The 24,597-nt window shown below is 51.1% G+C and overlaps 1 protein-coding gene across 1 annotated transcript in view; it reads left to right on the top strand.

The window, feature by feature from the left end:
- Positions 1-19,122: 19,122 nt before the first annotated feature.
- The window catches only part of LOC138255248 (ATP-dependent RNA helicase DQX1-like), a 253,590-nt gene continuing 248,115 nt past the window's right edge, over positions 19,123-24,597 (top strand). Inside the window, exon 1 of the mRNA XM_069205833.1 lies at positions 19,123-19,243. The gene's annotated coding sequence lies outside the window, so the exon portion shown is untranslated. The remainder of the gene's footprint in view (positions 19,244-24,597) is intronic.

Raw genomic sequence — 24,597 nt, 5'->3', positions numbered from 1 at the left:
TAAGGTGTGCTATGGGCTGCTGGTGCACGCTTCCCCTTTCAGGGTGTCCAAGGACATGCTGCCTCCTCCCCTTTAAGGTCTGCTATGGGCTGCTGGTGCATTCTTCCCCTTTAAGGGTGTCCAGGGACATGCTGTCTGCTCCCCTTTAAGGTCTGATATGGGCTGCTGGTGCAGTCCTCCCCTTTAAGGTCTGCTATGGGCTGCTGGTGAACTCCTCCCCTTCAAGGTCTGCTATGGGCTGCTGGTGCACTCCCCTTTCAGGGTGTCCATGGACTTGCTGCCTCCTCCCCTTTAAGGTCTGCTATGGGCTGCTGGTGCACTCCTCGCCTTTCAGGGTGTCCAGGAACATGCTGTCTCCTCCCCTTTAAGGTCTGCTATGGGCTGCTGGTGCACTCCTCCCCTTTAAGGGTACCCAGGTACATGCTGCCTCCTCCCCTTTAAGGTCTGCTATGGGCTGCTGGTGCACTCCTCCCCCTTAAGGTCTACTATGAGCTGCTGGTGCACTCCTCCCCTTTAAGGGTACCCAGGTACATGCTGCCTCCTCCCCTTTAAGGTCTGCAATGGGCTGCTGGTGCACTCCTCCCCTCTAAGGTCTGCTATGGGCTGCTGGTGCACTCCCCTTTCAGGGTGTCCATGGACATGCTGCCTCCTCCCCTTTAAGGTCTGCTATGGGCTGGTGGTGCACTCCTCCCCTTTAAGGTCTGCTATGGGTTGTTGGTGCACTCCCCTTTCAGGGTGTCCAGGGACATGCTGCCTCCTCCCCTTTAAGGTCTGCTATGGGCTGCTGGTGCACTCCTCCCCTTTAAGGTCTGCTATGGGCTGCTGGTGCACGCTTCCCCTTTCAGGGTGTCCAAGGACAAGCTGCCTCCTCCCCTTTAAGGTCTGCTATGGGCTGCTGGTGCACTCCTCCCCTTTAAGGTCTGCTATGGGTTGCTGGTGCACGCTTCCCCTTTCAGGGTGTCCAAGGACAAGCTGCCTCCTCCCCTTTAAGGTCTGCTATGGGCTGCTGGTGCACTCCTCCCCTTTAAGGTCTGCTATGGGCTGCTGGTGCACTCCTCCCCTCTAAGGTCTGCTATGGGCTGCTGGTGCACTCCCCTTTCAGGGTGTCCATGGACATGCTGCCTCCTCCCCTTTAAGGTCTGCTATGGGCTGCTGGTGCACTCCTCCCCTTTAAGGTCTGCTATGGGTTGCTGGTGCACTCCCCTTTCAGGGTGTCAAGGGACATGCTGCCTCCTCCCCTTTAAGGTCTGCTATGCGCTGCTGGGGCACTCCTCCCCTTTAAGGTCTGCTATGGGCTGCTGGGGCACTCCTCCCCTTTAAGGGATGACAGCTGAGCTGTCACCATGCCCATTCACTTCCAGACATGCAGTGCTGGCACTTGTTAACCCTCAGCTGCACTTCTCACGTGCAGGGCGTGACCCAGGAGAGGGAGAGATGACTCACGCCCCGGGGTGTAGCTTGTTCAGAATGATTGCGGGATGTGAGCATCAGGTGTTCGAACAATTACACTGGGACATCTTGTTAGAGCATCTTCCGTGAGAAGCAGGATATGAGGGGGGCTTGAAGGGCAGTGGGAAGAGAGAGGAGGGCGGAGTTAGGGCTACTTAAAACACAATATTTTTCAAATTAATCAACATTTTAAGACCTCCGAACCATAGAGGAAAAAGTGTGTGTGTTTTTGTCAATGTGGCCATGTAAAATCCTAGGTGAAATCCGACAAACACTGCACATCACCCGACTGAAAGCACTTGTACCCAACTACTTATCACAAACAGCATTATTTTAGGGGGGTGTAACGCCCCAAACACTTCCCCTGGAGCTACGCCCCGCTCACACTCTTGGAAATCCCTCACAATTCCAAGTGAAAAATACACCTGACTGGGAAGGGCGGACACCACTGTGTGCACCTTCTAGAAACAAACCTGTAAAATGAGTTCGGTTTCAGGCTTTATCGGTGTAAATGAATGATTTCAGACCTCTGCAGTACATGCATTGACCACCTGAGCTATCTATGTTAATAGCAACAGTGACCATCATTCCATGGTTGGTATAGCTGGGATGTTGACCCAAAGGGCAAACTCTTCAACAGGGGCAAACAGCCCAGCAAGTCTCCCGGATCCATGCATGATGTGCTGCCCCAATCCAGGCTTTTTAATTTGAATTCTGGGAATTGTAGGCTTGTTTATTTCATTATAAAACAGCACTACAAATCCCAGAATTCCAAGGAAATCACTGGAGTGGAGCAGCACATCACGCATGGACCTGGGAAACTTGGCAGCTATGCGCAAAGGTTATGCGACGTCTCCATGTCATCGGGGCACCATGTCCCAGTCCTGGGCTGTCCTTTAACCACTTTTGTTTAAGAACCTAATGCGTTCTCGGGGTAGTCGTCTTGTGTCCTTTCTGCAGAACCAACACAAATGGAGTAATACCTGTACTAAAATGAAAGCCCAGGACTGGAGCGTGGTACTCCTCTTGACATCAATAATATCACACAGTTCTAGGTGCCCCTCTGTGTGTTTTTCTATGTGTATTGTGTCTCTGAGTAGCATTTGGGGTATGCATTTACGGAACACAGGACTGTACGCAGCAGAGAGCATCACGATTCCAGTTCCATGTGTCAGCAGCTTATCCAGTCCAGGTTTTCGCTGTGCTTTCTGGGGTTGGTAGTCCTGTTGATCCTATTATAAAACTAGGACTACAAGTCTTGGAATGCAAACAAAAAATCCTGGGGCTGTATTATGAATTGGGTGCACCGCGGCACACCTTTAACAGGGTGCGCCAGATGCAAACAGGGATAGTGCGACCTATTACATTTTATATGCGGCCCCCAGGGGGCAGCACATTAGTGAAAGTCTGAGCGGCTGTTAGACACAGTGCGTCACAGTGCAGGCAGCCTGATCTTTAGAGGGAAACAGAGATTCCCCCTGCAGGACGTACAGTGAGTGCATCCGACTGCAGGGAGGGTATCTGGGTGCTTGCAGCGGCAGCCTTTGAGGGGTGCGCGTTAACCGTGCACATCCTCTTCGAGGGTCACAATTAGTGCGCCTTCTGACAGCCTCTTTGCCTCTGCATCCACATCCAAAATACGGTGCAGGGGAAAAGTGTTTCCTTCATTAGCGTGCGGCCAGGCCTCTATGCTAATGAGGGAATGACCCCCTGGAGACAGTGTGCCACCGCTATCTGTATTACAGAAGACACCCCGCAATCAGCCGCTGCCCCCTTAGGTGATACCAAAGTGCCCCAGGAGCACAGTAAGCTGGTGCGCACGCCCTTTGCACCCTCACAGCCCTTATGAACATGAGCACTGGCTGCATAAGATACTCAATCAATCAATCAATCAATCAATCAAAGTATTTATAAAGCGCGCTATGTACCCGTCAGGGTTTCGAGGCGCTGAGGGGGGGGGGGGGGGCAGGGGAGCGCTGCTGGTTTATCGGTCGAAGAGCCAGGTCTTGAGGAGCCTTCTGAATGCGAGGAGGTCCTGGGTCTGGCGAAGGGATGTGGGGAGAGAGTTCCAGGTCTTGGCGGCGAGGAAGGAGAAGGATCTGCCGCCGGATGTCTTGCGCTGGATTCGCGGAACGATGGCGAGGGCGAGGTTGGCGGATCGGAGTTGACGTGTTGGGGTGTAGAAGTGAAGTCTGGTGTTGAGGTAGGAGGGTCCGGTGTTGTGAAGTGCCTTGTGAGCGTGGGTCAGGAGTTTGAAGGTGATCCTCTTGTCTACCGGGAGCCAGTGGAGTTCCTTTAGGTGAGGGGAGATGTGACTTCGGCGGGGTATGTTGAGGATCAGTCAGGCGGAGGCATTTTGGATACGTTGGAGGCGTTTGATGTCTTTGGTTGGGATGCCTGTGTAGAGTGCGTTGCCGTAGTCAAGTCTGCTGCTGACGAGGGCCTGGGTCACCGTCTTTCTGGTTTCTGTTGGAATCCACTTGAAAATTCTGCGGAGCATTCGGAGGGTGTTGAAACAGGAGGAGGAGACGGCGCTGACCTGTTTGGACATGGTGAGGGCGGAGTCCAGGATGAAGCCGAGGTTTCTTGCGTGGCTGGCAGGGGTGGGTGGGGGTCCGAGGACGGAGGGCCACCATGAGTCGTTCCAGGCCGAGGGAGTGCGTCCGAGGATGAGGACTTCCGTCTTGTCGGAGTTGAGTTTCAGGCGACTGTCGTTCATCCAATCGGCGATGGATTTTAGTCCCTCGTGGAGGTTTGTTTTGGCGGTGAGCGGGTCTTTGGTCAGGGAGAGGACGAGCTGGGTATCGTCGGCGTAGGAGATGATGCTGAGATGATGTTGGCGGGCCAGTTGAGCGAGGGGGGCCATGTAGATGTTGAACAACGTGGGGCTGAGGGAGGATCCTTGGGGGACGCCGCAGATGAGGTTGGTGGCTTTGGAGCGGAAAGGGGAGAGACGGACTCTCTGCGTTCTGTCGGAGAGGAAGGATGAGATCCAGTTGAGGGCTTTGTCTTGGATGCCGGCTTCGTGGAGACGGGTTAGCAGGGTGCGGTGGCAGACGGTGTCAAAAGCGGCTGATAGGTCGAGGAGGATGAGGGCTGAGGTTTCGCCGTTATCCATTTGATGTCTGATGTCATCTGTGGCGGCGAGGAGGGCGGTCTCAGTGCTGTGGTTTCGTCTGAATCCGGATTGTGAGGGGTCCAGGATGGAATTGTCTTCGAGGAAGTGGGTGAGCTGAATGTTGACGATCTTCTCGATGACTTTCGCTGGAAAAGGGAGGAGAGAGATCGGACGGACGTTTTTGAGGTCGTTGGGGTCAGCCTTGGGTTTTTTGAGGAGGGGTTGGATTTCTGCGTGTTTCCAGCTGTCCGGGAAGGTGGCACCCATGGAAGAAGAAAACTTGAGAGCTGTGCATGGACGTAAATACAACATCAGGGTATGATCATTAGCAGAGCAATCATGCATTCATAGGAACTATCATACCTCAGCACGGGGTCCACCCTTCCACACCGCCAGACTGCCCTTCCCAGAGATGGGAACCACCTCATCTTCCATGGGGTCACCTCACAGCCCGAACTAGGGAGCCCCTCACTCCAAGTCATCAGGCACTGATTCCAGTCCTGGGCTTTCATGGGACCACCTAATGCATTCTGGGAGCTGTAGTCCTAGTTTTCTTTCATTATCCTAATTAGACGTGCACACCTGACAGCAATGTCTGGAAGTGGAAAGTTCAGGACTGAAGGCAGTATATGTGATGGTATGGAATGAGGTGGTCACGTACCCGGTGCGGGACACCACCCCTTCGCCAAGAACTATTACTGCCACTCCTCAGCCTGCCCCCACTCTGCCACCCTCTTTGATACCTCTTACCTGGTGGCAGTCAGATGGTTGCAGCAACCAGGATTTTCTCCTTCTGAGCCTATGGGACCTCCTGGAGCAGGAACCGTTCTTCAGGGGTGCACCGGGGCTTTAAACTTTGCCTTGGTGAATTGGGCAGTCAAAAAACTATACACCCACCCCTAGATATGGCAGGTACTAGCAATGGAGAAAGTCAGTGCATCTAAAGAAAGTCACCTACACCCACAGGTATGGGGCCCCTTCCATGGACCAGACCATGACTGAGTGTTTGTATGTTTCGGGTACTCGAGAGAATAAAGGTTCTTCGATCACACCTGACCCTCAAGAAAGACAGACAGACCATAAAAGGCAAAATCTTAAGAGCATTACAAGTCTTTCTTTGTCAAACAGTAAACCATTAAGGGGGTTATTACAACTTTGGAGGAGGTGTTAATCCGTCCCAAAAGTGACGGTAAAGTGACGGATATACCACCAGCCGTATTACGAATCCATTATATCCTATGGAACTCGTAATACGGCTGGTGGCATATCCGTCACTTTACCGTCACTTTTGGGACGGATTAACACCTCCTCCAAAGTTGTAATAACCCCCTAAGTGTGCAATAACATCTTTAAAATGTACCAAATCTACAAGATATTTAGGTGAGTAGCAGGCGTAAACTGCTGTATGCCTGACTTAGAGTTGCTTTGATGTTAGTTGCTCTCTTTCAAAGATTCACCACAGCACTTTAAGAAAGGATGGAGAGGTACATTCTAGCACCTAGGTGAGAGGTCTGGGAATAGAGCAGTCCATCCATCCATATATTCTGGGCCGATTGGCCAGTTTGTGGGTTGAGCTGTTTGGGGGACCAGAACCTGTATGGCAGAAATAAGGGTCTAAAGTTCCCTCCTGAATAACAGCAGTGAAGATATTCTCTGGAGTGGGAGATTGTTCCAGAGGGAGTGGAGAGGACTTGTTTCCTGATTTCTGTTTCTTTAGCTTCTGAAAGGTTGAGTTGCCACTGCTGCAAGCTCAGCCACACAGGGTACATTTTCCAGCCTGGGACTCAGTGTCACCTTGAGGATTTTGAGAGCCCTTGGCAAGAAATATTTTGGGGCCCCTGTTCGCAACAACTTTGAATTGTATTACTCATTTTCCACTAATTTTATACCTGTGAAGCCAAACAATATTGAATTACATGCTGAAGGCCTTAGCCCAGGTAGGGGCGACTCTTTCTGGTAGCCACGGTGCTGTAGGCAATGGAAACGGCAAGAACAGACCGTGCCCTTCAGAAATAGCGCCAGAGGGAAAAAAAACCTGAAAAGGGGAAAACACCTCCAAACAGATAAATTCCTGAAACAGGAACAAAAGAACAGGAATCAACAGAGGCAAAAATACAGGAAATGCACTGAACCGACGAGAATCTGCACAGGAAGGCAAAGAAACAGGAGCGAAGACACCATCCGAACAGAAAGTGTTGGAGCGCAAGGAGAGAAAGAATTACAGCCCTTAAATACCTACAAACAGGAATCGACCGACAGGAGGTACAAGGACACCATCTTAGATAGGGAAAAGATACATAGAATAGAATGAACTAGGAGCCATAGAGAGCAGGGAACAAGGAATGTTGGGAAAAGAAGGGAGATATGGGAAGGAAGAAAAAACATAAAGGAAGGCACAATCAGATAGCCAGAAAAAGCAGAAAAGAAAAGAAAAGAACAGGTGAGTGGGGGGGTCAGACCTGCCTGCAAGCGCGGTGAAGTAAAGGAAAACGAGGCCCGATGCCAAATTTGGGGCCTCGGAGAATGCAGAGTAGTCTAGGGGCGTGGCGTGTCTTGTGGCCGCGTGCCGCGTCCCGAGCCGAATGTTCGGCTCGAGACGCGCGCGGCGGCGCAACATGTTGGTCTGGATGGGGGAGCGTTGCCAACAACACACAAAGGGGCATATTTATACTTGTTCTGCACCAAATTTGCATCATTTTATTATGCAAATTTGGTGCAAAACTAACTCCATGTTTATACTTTGGCGCTAGACCCCTCTAGTGCCAAATTTATGGAGTTAAAGTCATTTTTTGGACGTGGAAACCTACTTTGCGTCAATGAGATGCAAAGTAGGCGTTCCCGTGCAAAAAATTACTCTATGGCCTTAGCGCCATATTTATCCCCCCATGCTAAAATCATGCATAGGAGGGGTAAAAAATTATTTAATGCCTTGATCAAGCAGGCGTTAGGGGACCTGTGGGCCTGTTTCCATGGTGGAACACCATGGAATAAGCCCACAGGTGCCCTCCCCAGAACCCAAGGACACCCCCACCCATACCAGAGGGACAGCGGAGGATGGGGGACCCCATCCCAGGTAAGTATAGGTAAGTACAGGTAAGTATTTTTTTTTTTAAGTGCCACTGGGGCCGAGAACTAAATCAGGCCCCTAATTCGGACCTATGTTTGTAACATTCCTCCATCACACCCTGACAAATCAAATATAATTAAAACTCTTACATCTTCACCTTTCAACATTTAATTCATGTGAGAGCCCCCCCGCCATCACATGTTCCTCATTTTCTGATTATTTAGATTCTCGATAAGATATTGCCTCTTAGACCTCTCCTTCCCCCTTAGAGTCGATGAGTCGGTCTGTCCTTGGAGACATTGGATCCAGACGTGTTGTTGTGACAGTAACACCAGAGGAGGGCACACAGTCCCCTCTCTGGCAGCATTTAGGAATATTCACCCTGCAAGAGCAGTCCCAATTATTTAATATTAACTGAAGCCTAGCGACTGTTTAGCCACATCTAACTATCTCAGAGGTGATAGAACCGTAGCTGTGGAGACCTACAAACATTTAAAGCAAGCTATCCCCCAAATTCAGAGCCCATGGCTTCTTAATTGGGATTGTGACTTAACTTCAGACACCTCATCAAATCATCCGAGCACCAAATAAGAGCGAATAATGGACTTCATGCTGTGACAAACAGAAAATAAAAGGATATAAATAAAAGGTAAGTTAAATAGTGCTCCTAAAGTATTATACGTCTGGGTTTCAATTTCACCACTGTATGTTATCTTTTGTGAAACAAAGAAGGAAGAACATTGCATGGTTGGTCAGTGCCAAGAAGGAAGGGCATGGCATGATTGGTCAGTGTCAAGAAGGAAGGGCGTAGCATGATTGGTCAGTGCCAAGAAGGAAGGGCATGGCCTGATTGGTCAGTGCCAAGAAGGAAGGATATGGCATGATTGGTCAGTGCCAAGAAGGAAGGGCATGGCATGATTGGTCAGTGCCAAGAAGGAAGGGCATGGCCTGATTGGTCAGTGCCAAGAAGGAAGGATATGGCATGATTGGTCAGTGCCAAGAAGGAAGGGCATTGCATGATTGGTCAGTGCCAAGAAGGAAGGACATTGCATGATTGGTCAGTGCCAAGGTTCTTTAAATGACCAGTAATATCTCAGTATATTTGTCCTGGTGCGACTGGATAATATGTCATAATTATCATTGTCATCAAACCCAGAAGATTTTATTCACCAAGATGAAACTCCAGATGTTTTTATAACTGTCATGTTGGGCACCAGAATGTAAACAATGAGCCCTATTGCCAGTGCTATCCTGAGGTTGCTTTGGGTTGACTAGTGTTTCATCTGAAACGTTTGGGTCCCTTTCATAAAATGGCGGTGATTGAAAGAATGCACACAGGACATCTAGTGCCCTGGCCTTACTTTAAAGTAGTCATTGCGTGGGAACCAGAGACGACAAAATATGATGGGTGGCCTGCTTGAGTTAAACTCAACCACTGGTAATTACATGGGAGCGGATCCCAGTTCACCATTGTTTCTGCCACCGTGCCACCTTCGGCAGGAACCAACCATATGCAAATCAGCCCTGCTCCTGCTCCAATAGTAATGGTCCAGCCTGAACTGTATGGAGACAGCAACAAGAACTAACAGAAAGAGACAGAAACCCACAGGAAGCAGACTATAGGACATGGGTACTCACAAACATTGTCCCAGGGGCCACAAAGTATGGTCTGTGGTGTCCACGAGGGCACCATTGATGCGAGCCTAGTAGGAGTAGGGCTTTGTGGAGGAGGTTTGGGGGGATGGTTAAGTTGGGCATAGGTGAAACAAATCATATGCATGGTCTAAATTAACCCTCTAGTCTCTGGAAGAGTTTTAGATTTGACAATACTTTGTTATGCTGTATCTGAGTTGCTATGCCTCTGCCTGGGAGCGTAGCTTCAGGGGGGTGTTTGGGGTATTACTCCATTGAAAAATTCATTTTTCAGGTAAATAATAGGGCCCAGGTGCTTTCAGTCATGTATGGAGAGCTATCTGTCGGAATTCAGCAGGATTTTGTGCATACACACAAACAAAAAAGATCACACACAAACTCTCCCTCGCTCTGTTTTGAAAGTCTTCAAAAATGTTGGTTATTTTACAAAATATTGTGTTTTCTCTCACTTAGTACCTGTACCAATCCTCATTCCTCTTCCTTTCCTCTATCCCTGAAATCGTTCTCGTATGTCCTGCTTCTCGTATAATGTATTTTAACATTATGTGCCAACGTGATTGTTGGAATATCTGCAGCTCACACCCCCCCAACCATACTGTCCAATCTGCCTCACCACACCTTGGGATATGCCTTCTCTGCTGGCTGTCGCTACCTTGGGAGAGTCAAATGAAAAAAGGAAGTAACTTGATTACTGAATTGGAATGAAATAGAATCGCACCATGTGAAGCCATAAAACATGGGATCAATCATAGCTTCTAACTTGACCACATTGTGGGATGCTATGCAATTGTTTAATTCCACTTTGCCTCATTTTTCATCATTTTTATATATAGGAGCACCTTGAAATACATGTGGTCAAGATGGACACCGTACAAACCAACCTCTTGTGTCTGATTTAATAAACTATAATGTTGTTCATCTATGATAACACCCCAGAGGGCGCCTTGTGACAACTGACTTGCCTCTTAGTTCGTGAGCATTATTGCCAGGTTGGGAGGAGGCATGACTGTTTCTGTGTTTATTTTGAAAACTGTCACTTTTAAAGAATGCATCTCAAATCACCGATATAATGTGATGTACCAAGGTAAAACACATGCTAATGAAATACACTTTTTTGAATTTTGAAGAGACTTTGGGGGTCATTCCAACCACGGAAGCACCGCCAACAGGCTGGCGGTGCTTCCCTGCCCATTCTGACCGCGGCGGTAAAGTCGCAGTCAGAAAAGGGGATCCGGCGGTTTCCCGCCAGATTTCCCCTGTCTGGGCTGAATCTCCATGGCGGCGCTGCAAGCAGCGCCGCCATGGGGATTCCGACCCCCTTCCCGCCACCCTGTTTCTGGCGGTTTTTACCGCCAGGAAAAGGATGGCGGGAACGGGTGTCGTGGGGCCCCTGGGGGCCCCAGCATGATTTTCACTGTCTGCTTAGCAGACAGTGAAAATCGCGACGGGTGCAACTGCACTCGTCGCACCCCTGCAACACCACCGGCTCCATTCGGAGCCGGCTTCTATGTTGCAGGGCCTTTCCCGCTGGGCCGGCGGGCGCTCCTTTGGCGGGCGCCCGCCGGCCCAGCGGGAAAGCCAGAATGGCCTCCGCGGTCTTTTGACCGCGGAGCGGTCAAATGACGGTGACCGCATGGCGGGCGGCTACCGCCGCCCGCCGCGGTCAGAATGACCGCCTTTATTTTTACACGTTTGTTGAAAGATGTCTGAAAGTGAATGTTTTCCTGAAGTTAAATGGTGCAGGACACCTTATTGGCTTCTTTTCTTTCAGTGAGGGCAAATAATCGCTTGCCCATTTAATTAACATCTTTAGGAATGTTTGTGCTCTCAGCAGCCCAGTGTGGTACTTCAGCTGGGGGCTGTATGTGAAGGTCAGGAGGGCCGCATGCGACCCCCGGGCCGTACATTGAGTATCAATGCTCTAGGAGATATCTTGATCAGAAAACATGTGAAGCAACAACCCCGATGTAGAAAAATACGGGAACATTTAGATTCAAGATCAATCGGTATTCCTGGTTTTTAATATCTATGACATCCTACCCCTTGAGTAGTACTTCTCAGTGGGACTGACCTGCATGAGGGCTGGTACATGCCCTGGTTCAGTCACAAACATCCTCACAGTATATTACTTCTCGTGTGTCAGCTTCTGAGAACCCGGTCGTAAGTACCATCGCTGTGAGAAAGTAGCCTCTTTCTAGCCTTGTTACCCCCACTTTGGGCCTGTTTGTGAGTGTATCTCAGGGTGTTTTCACTGTCTCACTGGGATCCTGCTAGCGAGGGCCCAGTGCTCATAGTGAAGACCCTATGTTTTCAGTATGTTTGTTATGTGTCACGGGGACCCTGCTAGCCAGGACCCCAGTGCTCATAGGTTTGTGGCCTATATGTATGTGTTCCCTGTGTGATGCCTAACTGTCTCACTGAGGCTCTGCTAACCAGAACCTTAGTGGTTATGCTCTCTCTTTACAAATTGTCACTAACAGGCTAGTGACCAATTTCACCAATTCACATTGGCATACTGGAACACCCTTATAATTCCCTAGTATATGGTACTGAGGTACCCAGGGTATTGGGGTTCCAGGAGATCCCTATGGGCTGCAGCATTTCTTTTGCCACCCATAGGGAGCTCTGACAATTCTTACACAGGCCTGCCACTGCAGCCTGAGTGAAATAACGTCCACGTTATTTCACAGCCATTTACCACTGCATTTAAGTAACTTATAAGTCACCTATATGTCTAACCTTTACCTGGTAAAGGTTGGGTGCTAAGTTACTTAGTGTGTGGGCACCCTGGCACTAGCCAAGGTGCCCCCACATCGTTCAGGGCAAATTCCCCGGACTTTGTGAGTGCGGGGACACCATTACACACGTGCACTGTACATAGGTCACTACCTATGTACAGCGTCGCAATGGTAACTCCGAACATGGCCATGTAACATGTCTAAGATCATGGAATTGTCACCCCAATGCCATTCTGGCATTGGGGAGACAATTCCATGATCCCCCGAGTCTCTAGCACAGACCCGGGTACTGCCAAACTGCCTTTCCCGGGGTTTCACTGCAGCTGCTGCTGCTGCCAACCCCTCAGACAGGTTTCTGCCCTCCTGGGGTCCAGCCAGGCTTGGCCCAGGAAGGCAGAACAAAGGACTTCCTCAGAGAGAGGGTGTTACACCCTCTCCTTTTGGAAAAAGGTGTCAGGGCTGGGGAGGAGTAGCCTCCCCCAGCCTCTGGAAATGCTTTGATGGGCACAGATGGTGCCCATCTCTGCATAAGCCAGTCTACACCGGTTCAGGGATCCCCCAGCCCTGCTCTGGCGCGAAACTGGACAAAGGAAAGGGGAGTGACCACTCCCCTGACCTGCACCTCCCAGGGGAGGTGCCCAGAGCTCCTCCAGTGTGCTCCAGACCTCTGCCATCTTGGAAACAGAGGTGCTGCTGGCACACTGGACTGCTCTGAGTGGCCAGGGCCTGCAGGTGACATCAGAGACTCCTTCTGATAGGCTCTTACCTGTGTTGCTAGCCTATCCTCCTTCCTAAGTAGCCAAACCTCCTTTTCTGGCTATTTAGGGTCTCTGCTTTGGGGAATTCTTTAGATAACGAATGCAAGAGCTCATCAGAGTTCCTCTGCATCTCTCTCTTCACCTTCTGCCAAGGAATCGACCACTGACTGCTCTGGACGCCTGCAAAACCGCAACAAAGTAGCAAAGACGACTACTGCAACCTTGTATCGCTGATCCGGCCGCCTTCTCGACTGTTTTCCTGGTGGTGCATGCTCTGGGGGTAGTCTGCCTCCTCTCTGCGCTAGAAGCTCTGAAGAAATCTCCCGTGGGTCGACGGAATCTTCCCCCTGCAACCGCAGGCACCAAAAGACTGCATCACCGGTCCTCTGGGTCCCCTCTCAGCACGACGAGCGTGGTCCCTGGAACTCAGCAACTCTGTCCAAGTGACTCCCACAGTCCAGTGACTCTTCAGTCCAAGTTTGGTGGAGGTAAGTCCTTGCCTCCCCACGCTAGACTGCATTGCTGGGTACTGCGTGATTTGCAGCTGCTCCGGCTCCTGTGCACTCTTCCAGGATTTCCTTTGTGCACAGCGAAGCTTGGGTCCCCGACACTCTAACCTGCAGTGCACGACCTCCTGAGTTGTCCTCTGGTGTTGTGGGACCTTCCTTTGTGACTTCGGGTGAGCTCTGGTTCACTCCTCTTCGTAGTGCCTGTTCCAGCACTTCTGCAGGTGCTGCTTGCTTCTGAGTGGGTTCCTTGTCTTGCTGGGCACCCCCTCTGTCTCCTCACGCCATTGGCGACATCCTGGTCCCTCCTGGGCCACAGCAGCATCCAAAAACCCTAACCGCAACCCTTGCAGCTAGCAAGGCTTGTTTGCGGTCTTTCTGCATGGAAATACCTCTGCAAGCTTCTTCACGACGTGGGACATCCATCCTCCAAAGGGGAAGTTCCTAGTCCTCTTCGTTTTTGCAGAATCCACAGCTTCTACCATCCGGTGGCAGCTTCTTTGCACCCTCAGCTGGCATTTCTTGGGCATCTGCCCACTCACGACTTGAGTGTGACTCTTGGACTTGGTCCCCTTGTTCCACAGGTTCTCTTGTCTGGAAATCCATCGTTGTTGCATTGCTGGTGTTGGTCTTCCTTGCAGAATTCCCCTATCACGACTTCTGTGCTCTCTGGGGAACTTAGGTGCACTTTGCACCCACTTTTCAGGGTCTTGGGGTGGGCTATTTTTCTAAACCTCACTGTTTTCTTACAGTCCCAGCGACCCTCTACAAGGTCACATAGGTTTGGGGTCCATACGTTATTCGCATTCCACTTTTGGAGTATATGGTTTGTGTTACCCCTATACCTATGTGCTCTCATTGCAATCTATTGTGACTGTACGTTGCTTGCACTGCTTTCTATTGCTATTACTGCATATTTTTGGTATTGTGTACATATATCTTGTGTATATTTGCTATCCTCATACTGAGGGTACTCACTGAGATGCTTTTGGCATATTGTCATAAAAATAAAGTACCTTTATTTTTAGTATATCTGTGTATTGTGTTTTCTTATGATATTGTGCATATGACACCAGTGGTATAGTAGGAGCTTTACATGTCTCCTAGTTCAGCCTAAGCTGCTCTGCTAAGCTACCATTATCTATCAGCCTAAGCTGCTAGACACCACTTCTACACTATAAGGGATAACTGGGCCTGGTGCAGAGTGTAAGTACCCTTTGGTACCACTACAAACCAGGCAGCCTCCTACAATCGCTCATCGCAAAGTGCAATCAGTGATGCATTCTAGAGTTTATTTACATATTTTCCAGGTGTGCACAATATCACAGCTATCCGCAATAGACAGGTCAACACAAAAGCAGTTGTAGTATTTCTAAAGCACATAAAACCAAAAGCCATCTAAGTTGTAAGGTGAATGATACTGAGTCATGGGTACGCACAGAACAGAGAGAACCGCAACAATCCACTAACTCAGCGGAAAAGCTAGTTTGAAAAGAACCAGGTTTTAACCTGCCTAGGAATATCAGGTATGTCTTTAAACGCCTGATATATTCAGGAAGGGAATTCCAGCAGCTGGAGGCTGCTACTGTGAGGGCCCATTCTCCCCACCTAACCTTCCTTCACCTAGGAGCAACCACCTTTTATCGACCCGCCAATCTCAAATGCCTTGTAGGGGCATACCAATTAAAGGCCATCAACAGGTAGGATGGCCACTAGGAATGGAGGTCCTTGTGAACCAAGCAAAGGGCTTTAAAAAACCACCCGCTTCTGAACTGGTAACCAGGGTAGGGACCTCAGACCCTCCCTGACAGAACGATGTTCAGGTAATCCCAAGACCAAGCGAGCAACCGTAATTTTGGATGGTTTGACGCTTGTTTAGGGAGAACTGGTTCAGGTTTAAATACAAGGCTTTACCATAGTCCAAGCGAGAGGTGATAACCACAATGACCACTGACACCCTAAGCTCTTTCGGGAGAGAAAGTACAACTCTCTCATTAATGGAGCATGTAAATATAAAGACTTCTCATTGCTTTTGACATGGGGCTCACTCAGTTCCAAAAAGTTCCACAAAGTGATGAAGTGGCTTATCAGGTTTTATTCTTCTCTCCCTCACAGTCACCCCAGAGTGCCCACAATTTAACAGGGGATTGCGGCAGACTCTCAGCTTTGAGGGTGGCTTAGAACCCTTGAGCAGTGTATGGGGGGGAGGGGATTCTCTTCAAAGTCCACTCATAATCCTCCTAAATTTGTGCTGGGCTTTGAATCTCAGGATGATAAACTCATATAATCTATGGAGTGTTAACCTGGCTACAGCGCCTCACAGCAATGCTTGGGGTCACATCTCTTCTTTGGGGTCTTTGGTTGGCAGTCAGATTGCCCCCTGTCCAAGCAAGGACCCTCACTCTAGTCAGGGCAAAGGAGAATCACACTCAGTTAACCCTTGTTGACTCCCTTGGTAGCTTGGCACGAGCAGGCAGGCTTAACTCAGAGACAATGTGTAAAGTATTTGTACCAACACACACAGTAGCTCAGTGAAAACACTACAAAATGACACAACACAGGTTTAGAAAGATAGTAAATATTTTATATAAATAAACAAGACCAAATACAATAAAAATCCACAATACACCATTAGAAATATGATCTTAGCACTTAAAAATAGAAAAATAGTGCCGAGAGATACAAATGCTGTAATTTGATGTTAAGCGTCGTCGTGATGGAGTTGTTTCCTAGAGTGCAACGCCACTGGCACCGTTTACGGAATCGTGTGGACCGCCAGGTACAGTACCTTAGGAAAACAAGTAGAAAACAGGCTGGTGCACGGAGTCCGAGAGCAAGGTGTCGCTGGATCCGATGCGACATCAGTTCTGGTGCTGTGGGGCAGAGGAGCAGAGGCGTTGCACAGCGGCACTGGGTCCTTACTGCAGAGCGGTGGAGGTGAGGTGGCATCGGTTGTGAGGTGTCAGTCCATTGGTAACTCCGGCAGAGATGAAGTCTGGCGAAGTCACTATGCTGCGGGGCGACCTCAGGGGGTCGCGCTCACATCACAGGGTCACAGGCACTGTGACAGAGTCGGGTGTCACGAACGTCGGTGCTACGACACTCTGATCTCAGCGAAGCCATGTGGTATCAGTGGCTGCGGCAATGCGAGGCCTGCAGAGTCGTTGGGGTCGTCACGTATCTGTGAGGTCCACGGCTTCAGGTGCAGGCCACGTCGAGGGTTCCATGCAGTGGTGTCCTTAGTGACGTTGCACAGCATCGTCCGGCATTGTTTCACAGGATTTCACCAGAAATTTAATTCCAGGGGCCCAGGAACTGGAATGGCACTCTCTGGCAAGCTAGAGTCCACAGCATGTAGACTGAAAACCAATGGTGAAGACTTTGCTGTCCCTGAGGCTTCAAAACAGGAGGCAAGCTCAACTCCAAGTCCTTGGAGATACCTCTCAAACAGGAATGCACAACAGAGTCCAGTCTCTGTCCCTTTTCACAGACAGAAGCAGAAACTGTAGGGTAGCCCAACAAAGCACAATTACAGGCAGAGGCAGCACCTCTCCTCAGCTCTTCTCCTTGGTAGAGGTTCCTCTTTATTCCAGAAGTGATCTAAAGTCTGGGGTTTTGGGTCCACTACTTATACCCCCTTCTGTCGCAGACACACACCAGGGGTTGGAGACTGCATTGTGTGAGGGCAGGCACAGCCCTTTCAGGTGTGAGTGACCACTACTCCCTCCACTCTAACAAAGATGGCTCATCAGGATATGCAGGCTCCACCCCAGCACCCTTTATGTCACTGCCTCGAGGAGATGCACAAACAGCCCAACTGTCAAACTGACCCAGACAGGGAATCCACAAACAGGCGGAGTCACAGATTGGTTTAAGCAAGAAAATGCCTACTTTCTAAAAATGGCATTTTCAAACTAACAATCTAAAACCAACTTCACTAAAAGATGTACCTCGACGTACCCCGCAACAGCCACATCTCCGCACACCTGAGACACCTGCATTGGCTCCCAGTCAGCAAAAGGATCACCTTCCGACTTCTCACCCACGCACACAAAGCCCTCCACGACAAGGGACCGGAATACCTCAACAGACGCCTCAACTTCTACGTCCCCACCCGCCCCCTCCGCTCCTCTGGCCTCGCACTTGCCGCCGTCCCTCGCATCCGACGCTCCACGGCGGGTGGGAGATCTTTCTCCTTCCTGGCGGCCAAGACCTGGAACTCCCTCCCCACCAGCCTCAGGACCACCCAGGACCACTCCGCTTTCCGGAGACTCCTAAAGACCTGGCTGTTCGAGCAGCGATAACCACCCCCTTTGTCCCTAGCGCCTTGAGACCCGCACGGGTGAGTAGCGCGCTTTATAAATGCTAATGATTTGATTTGATTTGATGTATTTTTAAATTGTGAGTTCAGAGACCCCAAACTCCATATTTCCATCTGCTCTCAAATAATATTTAGAGGCAGCCCCCATGTTTACCTAGAGAGATAAGACTTGCACTGTGAAAACCTAATTTTGCAGTATTTCACTGTTAGGACATGTAAAACACATCAGTACATGTCCCACCTTTAATATTTAATATACACTGCACCCAGCCCATGGGGATACTTAGGGCCTACCTTAGGGGTGCCTTACATGTATGAAAAGGGAAGTGGGTACACTTGCTAAGTCGAACTGGCAGTTTAAAAGTGCACACACAGACACTGCAGTGGCAGGTCTGGGTCATGTTTACAGGGCTACTCATGTGGGTGGCATAACCAGTGCTGCAAGCCCACTAGTAGCATTTGATTTACAAGCCCTGGGCACTTCTAGTGCACTTTACTAGGGACTTATTAGTAAATCAAATATGCCAATCATGGATAAGCAAATACATACAGTTTCACATAGGGAGCATTTGCACTTTAGCACTGATTAGCAGTAGTAACGTGCCCAGAGTAACAAAAACAGCAACAAGAGAGCCCAACACACAGAAACAACTTGGGTAATAGAGGTAAAAAGTTAAGAGAGACCATGCCAAGGATGCCAGGTCTAACATGTATTGTATTGTAATAGCGCTTACTACCCCTGATGAGGCGTTGAAGCGCTTTTCGGCAAGTAGCAGGCTACTCCGAAATATTTTGTTTAATCCGTCCTAACCATTGGTACTGTGATCCTGAGCAAATCAACTAACATCCCCATGTCTTAAAAAACAGAAATCATCGCTTGTGCAATGTAAGTAGAGCTCTTGTAAAGCGCTGCAATAACCTCCGGTCTAGTTAGCGCTATACTGAAGTGCAACAATGTAAAAGGCGCTCGGTGCTTCATCCTCACAGGGCCTGACCCCATGCAGGTGACGTGGGCAGCAGCTGTCAGGATTATGCCCCGCCCGTCGGCCACGTCACCAACAGGTGTTTCAAAAGGAACCGCCCCTTGCTTCTAACAGCTGTTTTTCGTCGCCATCTTGAAGTGATCATTTAGTTTTTAATTTTCGGAAAGAATCACACTATTCAGACATTTGTGAACTAATATTTAATAAAATATTTAACATTTTAAGAAAATATATCAACTCAGTAACATTAGGGCTGTTTCTATGAAGTTGTGGGTCAAGCACGAGCGACGCTTATAATTAGCTAAAGGAGCGGCTGGAGAAGCCTCCGTCTATCACGCATGAATAAGCACCGGTCCGCTCCTTCCCTTTCTTGCCGCCCGTTCCCTGATTGCCGCGGTCCCCGCCCCGCCGAGGGCCCGGCGGACATTCCAAGATGGCGCCGCCCCGCGCGGGGTCCGGGTGTCGTCCGTCCTCGCTGTCCGCGGCGCGGTGCGGGGTTGTCCGCCCTCGCTGTCGGCAGCGCCCCTCTGACAGCGGCGCGGAGCCCCGCCCTCCCCTCGAAGCGGATACTTTGTGTCGGGGAGTCCGGGCTCCGGGGCGGAAGCGGCACCCGCGGGACCTGCGCGGAGCCGGGGGCCTGGGATGAGGCGGTGAGTGCCTGGCGTCCAGGGCCGGGGAGGGAGGGTAGATGGAGGGGCATCGGAGGGGAGGGAGGGAGAGTAACTGGAGGGGCATCAGAGGGGAGAGGGGGTAACTGGAGAGGCATCAGAGGAGAGGGGGTAACTGGAGGGGCATCAGAGGAGAGGGGGTAACTGGAGGGGCATCAGAGGAGAGGGGGTAACTGGAGGGGCATCAGAGGACAGTGGGGTAACTGGAGGGGCATGAGAGGGGGTAACTGGAGAGGCATGAGAGGGGGTAACTGGAGGGGCATGAGAGGAGAGGGGGTAACTGGAGGGGCATCAGAGGAGAGGGGGTAACTGGAGGGGCATCAGAGGGGAGGGAGGGTAACTGGAGAGGCATGAGAGGAGAGGGGGTAACTGGAGGGGCATCAGAGGACAGTGGGGTAACTGGAGGGGCATGAGAGGGGGTAACTGGAGAGGCATGAGAGGGGGTAACTGGAGGGGCATGAGAGGGGGTAACTGGAGGGGCATGAGAGGAGAGGGGGTAACTGGAGAGGCATGAGAGGGGGTAACTGGAGGGGCATGAGAGGAGAGGGGGTAACTGGAGAGGCATGAGAGGGGGTAACTGGAGGGGCATGAGAGGAGAGGGGGTAACTGGAGAGGCATGAGAGGGGGTAACTGGAGGGGCATGAGAGGAGAGGGGGTAACTGGAGAGGCATGAGAGGGGGTAACTGGAGAGGCATGAGAGGAGAGGGGGTAACTGGAGGGGCATCAGAGGGGAGGGAGGGTAACTGGAGAGGCATGAGAGGAGAGGGGGTAACTGGAGAGGCATGAGAGGGGAGAGGGGGTAACTGGAGGGGCATCAGAGGGGAGAGAGGGTAACTGGAGGGACATCAGATGGGAGAGGGGGTAACTGGAGGGGCATCAGAGGGGAGAGAGGGTAACTGGAGGGGCATCAGAGGGGAGAGAGGGTAACTGCAGGGGCATCAGAGGGGAGGGAGGGTAACTGGAGGGACATCAGAGGAGAGGGGGTAACTGGAGGGGCATCAGAGGACAGTAGGGTAACTGGAGGGGCATCAGAGGAGGGGGTAACTGGAGGGACATCAGAGGAGGGGGTAACTGGAGGGGCATCAGAGGGGAGAGAGGGTAACTGGAGGGGCATCAGAGGGGAGAGGGGGTAACTGGAGGGGCATCAGAGGGGAGAGGGGGTAACTGGAGGGGCATCAGAGGGGAGAGGGGGTAACTGGAGGGGCATCAGAGGGGAGGGAGGGTAACTGGAGAGGCATGAGAGGAGAGGGGGTAACTGGAGGGGCATCAGAGGAGGGGGTAACTGGAGAGGCATCAGAGGAGGGGGTAACTGGAGGGGCATCAGAGGGAATGGAGTGTAACTGGAGGGGCATGAGAGGAGAGGGGGTAACTGGAGGGGCATTAGAGGAGGGGTAACTGGGGGGGCATCAGAGGGGAGGGAGAGTAACTGGAGGGGCATCAGAGGGGAGAGAGAGTAACTGGAGGGGCATTAGAGGAAGGGGGTAACTGGAGGGGCATTAGAGGAGGGGGGTAACTGGAGGGGCATCAGAGGAGGGGGGTAACTGGAGGGGCATCAGAGGAGGGGGGTAACTGGAGGGGCATCAGAGGAGGGGGTAACTGGAGGGACATCAGAGGAGGGGGTAACTGGAGGGACATCAGAGGAGGGGGTAACTGGAGGGACATCAGAGGAGGGGGTAACTGGAGGGGCATCAGAGGGGATGGAGTGTAACTGGAGGGGCATGAGAGGAGAGGGGGTAACTGGAGGGGCATCAGAGGGGAGAGAGGGTAACTGGAGGGGCATCAGAGGGGAGAGAGGGTAACTGCAGGGGCATCAGAGGGGAGGGAGGGTAACTGGAGGGACATCAGAGGAGAGGGGGTAACTGGAGGGGCATCAGAGGACAGTGGGGTAACTGGAGGGGCATCAGAGGAGGGGGTAACTGGAGGGACATCAGAGGAGGGGGTAACTGGAGGGGCATCAGAGGGGAGAGAGGGTAACTGGAGGGGCATCAGAGGGGAGAGAGGGTAACTGGAGGGGCATCAGAGGGGAGAGGGGGTAACTGGAGGGGCATCAGAGGGGAGAGGGGGTAACTGGAGGGGCATCAGAGGGGAGAGGGGGTAACTGGAGGGGCATCAGAGGGGAGGGAGGGTAACTGGAGAGGCATGAGAGGAGAGGGGGTAACTGGAGGGGCATCAGAGGAGGGGGTAACTGGAGAGGCATCAGAGGAGGGGGTAACTGGAGGGGCATCAGAGGGAATGGAGTGTAACTGGAGGGGCATGAGAGGAGAGGGGATAACTGGAGGGGCATTAGAGGAGGGGTAACTGGGGGGGCATCAGAGGGGAGGGAGAGTAACTGGAGGGGCATCAGAGGGGAGGGAGAGTAACTGGAGGGGCATTAGAGGAGGGGGGTAACTGGAGGGGCATTAGAGGAGGGGGGTAACTGGAGGGGCATCAGAGGAGGGGGGTAACTGGAGGGGCATCAGAGGAGGGGGTAACTGGAGGGACATCAGAGGAGGGGGTAACTGGAGGGACATCAGAGGAGGGGGTAACTGGAGGGGCATCAGAGGGGATGGAGTGTAACTGGAGGGGCATCAGAGGGGATGGAGTGTAACTGGAGGGGCATGAGAGGAGAGGGGGTAACTGGAGGGGCATTAGAGGAGGGGGGTAACTGGAGGGGCATCAGAGGAGGGGGGTAACTGGAGGGGCATCAGAGGAGGGGGGTAACTGGAGGGGCATCAGAGGAGGGGGGTAACTGGAGGGGCATCAGAGGAGGGGGTAACTGGAGGGGCATCAGAGGAGGGGGTAACTGGAGGGACATCAGAGGAGGGGGTAACTGGAGGGACATCAGAGGAGGGGGTAACTGGAGGGGCATCAGAGGGGATGGAGTGTAACTGGAGGGGCATGAGAGGAGAGGGGGTAACTGGAGGGGCATTAGAGGAGAGGGGAGTAAGCAGGAGGGAAGGGAGGGTCACTGGAGGGGTAATTAAAAAGGGAGGTTAGGGAGTGTAACTGGAGGGGCATCAGAGGAGAGGGGGGTAAGCCGGAGGAAGGGTAACTGGAGGGGCAATAAAAGAGGGGATCTGCAAGAGTCAGCCTCGACAAGCTTGAATATTCTGCCCCCTGAGGGCAGCAGCGGGTGTTGTGGACGCTGAGAAAGTCATTTTACTCTTCTGCAAATATTTGGGCCGGTGCACATTTCCCCAGAAGAGTCCAGGGGGCTCATTTACTAGCTAAACTCCAGTCCTGGAATACTTTGCTAAAAGTTCAGAGTTCTCCAAATAGTTCAAAGGCCTCCAACTAGTTGAAGCAGGGTTTTCAAGTGGGAACACAGAAGTGGGCGTGGTAGGGTGCAGTAAACCAGCGTGGCATAAGAGGCGTATCTATGAATCCCTTCCAAACGGCAGGACTTATGGAAACAAAGGTGTGGCTTAAACATGTAAACTAAAGCTTGTCCTAGCCTGTGGCCCGACCAGTGTCTCGGCGCCTCACTGAGAGCTTTCTGTTTTTGCATCCAGACATATTACACAACAGGGTATTTGCACAAAAAACAAGCCACGCCTATTGACTTTGACAGTGCTGATTAACTGCATCAAATAGATGAGTAACCACAATGACTTCGATTAGAATGAACAATGTTTTGATTCTGAAAATATGAGACTGTGAGTTAAACATTACTAAGGGCTGTGGTACTTGTTTTTGGGGTGTCTCAGCAGCCCTGCCAAGTGTCACTCATCAGGAGTTAGACTAACGCATTCTGGGAATTTCCTCGCATTACCCCGAGGTCCCGGAGTGCTCACGCATGGACATGCTTGTTGAGCGAGCAGTAACTCCCGCAGTCCGATCCTGGCCTCTCACACTTAACTCTTCTTTCCCTCACGTGTTGCCTCATGAATCCAACGGGGGGATGCTTGAGGGTTTCTATGGTGATGCCCCCTCGTGTGCCCGAGACACGGATTGTCCCCAGGCGTGCAACGTGATAGGTGCTTCTGTTGTGGCCTTTTCCAGCCGCCACCAATGACTGCTCTTGCTTCTGTGTCTAACCATTGTGGGGTCAATAGTCACGTCAGGCCACTAATGATGTCAGTGTTCCCCGGGTGAAGCTACTCTTCTGTAACTTGGGTCTCGTGGTCACCAAAAGGGATGTGGCAAAACACTGGGGGGTCCCCGAGCCGCCAAATATGTCAAAATGGAGAAAGGGGATGGACCTCTACATGGTCGCTGAGAAGGTCACATGAAAAGCTAATGGGTGCCCACGTAAACTCCATAAGGGCTGGGGAGGGGGGATTGCGTATCATCACCTCAAAGTCTCAGAGGAAGAGTTTAGGGGTCCCTACCTATCTAGATCAGATGCTTGGTTAACAGATATCGATCTGTCTCTCTATATTTGGGGGCATCTTTTTAACCCACACCCCACTTGCAAAGGAACTGCAACTCCCACACTGCTTTTCACACTATAGGATGCAAACGCCAGTTTTGGGGAACATACTACACCCGAAGGGGGCTCCTTGAGGCCATTTAAAGGCAGTGTTGGCCATTTGGACATGTCTGTAGCCACGGGTGCATTTTGCTGATGGAATTGAGTTATCTAATATCAGTTTGGTGAGCTGTAGTCATGGTGAGGTCTCCCAAGTAAAGTGGGACAATTGGGAACTATGTGCCATCTCTTAGTTTGAGGGGGGCGTGCATTCTGATTTTATGTCCTGAGCCTACCCAAGGACGTACAACACTGTGGTTACTCTGAGAGGGAGACAGACAATGGAAATAAGTTGGAGATCTTGCATAAAATATTCAGGAGTGTTGCAGTTGATTCCAGACCATGAAATTGCCAAAAAGGTATAATTTCTAAAGCATTTTTTTGTCAAATGGATATTACTGCTGTTTTCTGCTCCAGACAAAGTGTCACGCAAAATGTCACACATATACACATAAGCGACCTGACAAATTAGTGTCTGTCATTACAATTCTGCTCTTCACACAATTTCCCCTTCCTGCCCTCCACGGGACACTTATGCTCCTTTGTATCCCCATGGCTTTCTGAAATTCTCCATCTGCATATCCAGCGCCTCGTGTCTCTCCTGCCCAGTGTCCCCCTTTCCCTCTCTCCTGCATGTGCTTCCTGGCATCTCCTTCACCTTGAAATACCCTACACCACACACATACACTGGTTTTATTTCCCTGGCAATACCTTGAGTATACCAACTGTACACACTTTCACGCAGAATTATAATATGTGTACATGACTGTGCTCAGCAGAGGGGCCAAAGATAGGATGAACAAGTATTCTTAACACCTTTGTGCCCCACTGGCAGGCATTATCAGACACTTGCATTAGCCGCAGCTCTAGAGGTCTCAATCGTGGC

The sequence above is a fragment of the Pleurodeles waltl genome, chromosome 1_1 (assembly GCF_031143425.1).
Source record: "Pleurodeles waltl isolate 20211129_DDA chromosome 1_1, aPleWal1.hap1.20221129, whole genome shotgun sequence".
Lineage (NCBI taxonomy): Eukaryota > Metazoa > Chordata > Amphibia > Caudata > Salamandridae > Pleurodeles > Pleurodeles waltl.
The sequence above is the reverse complement of the archived record's forward strand: the minus strand, read 5'-3'. Positions and strand labels throughout refer to the sequence as shown.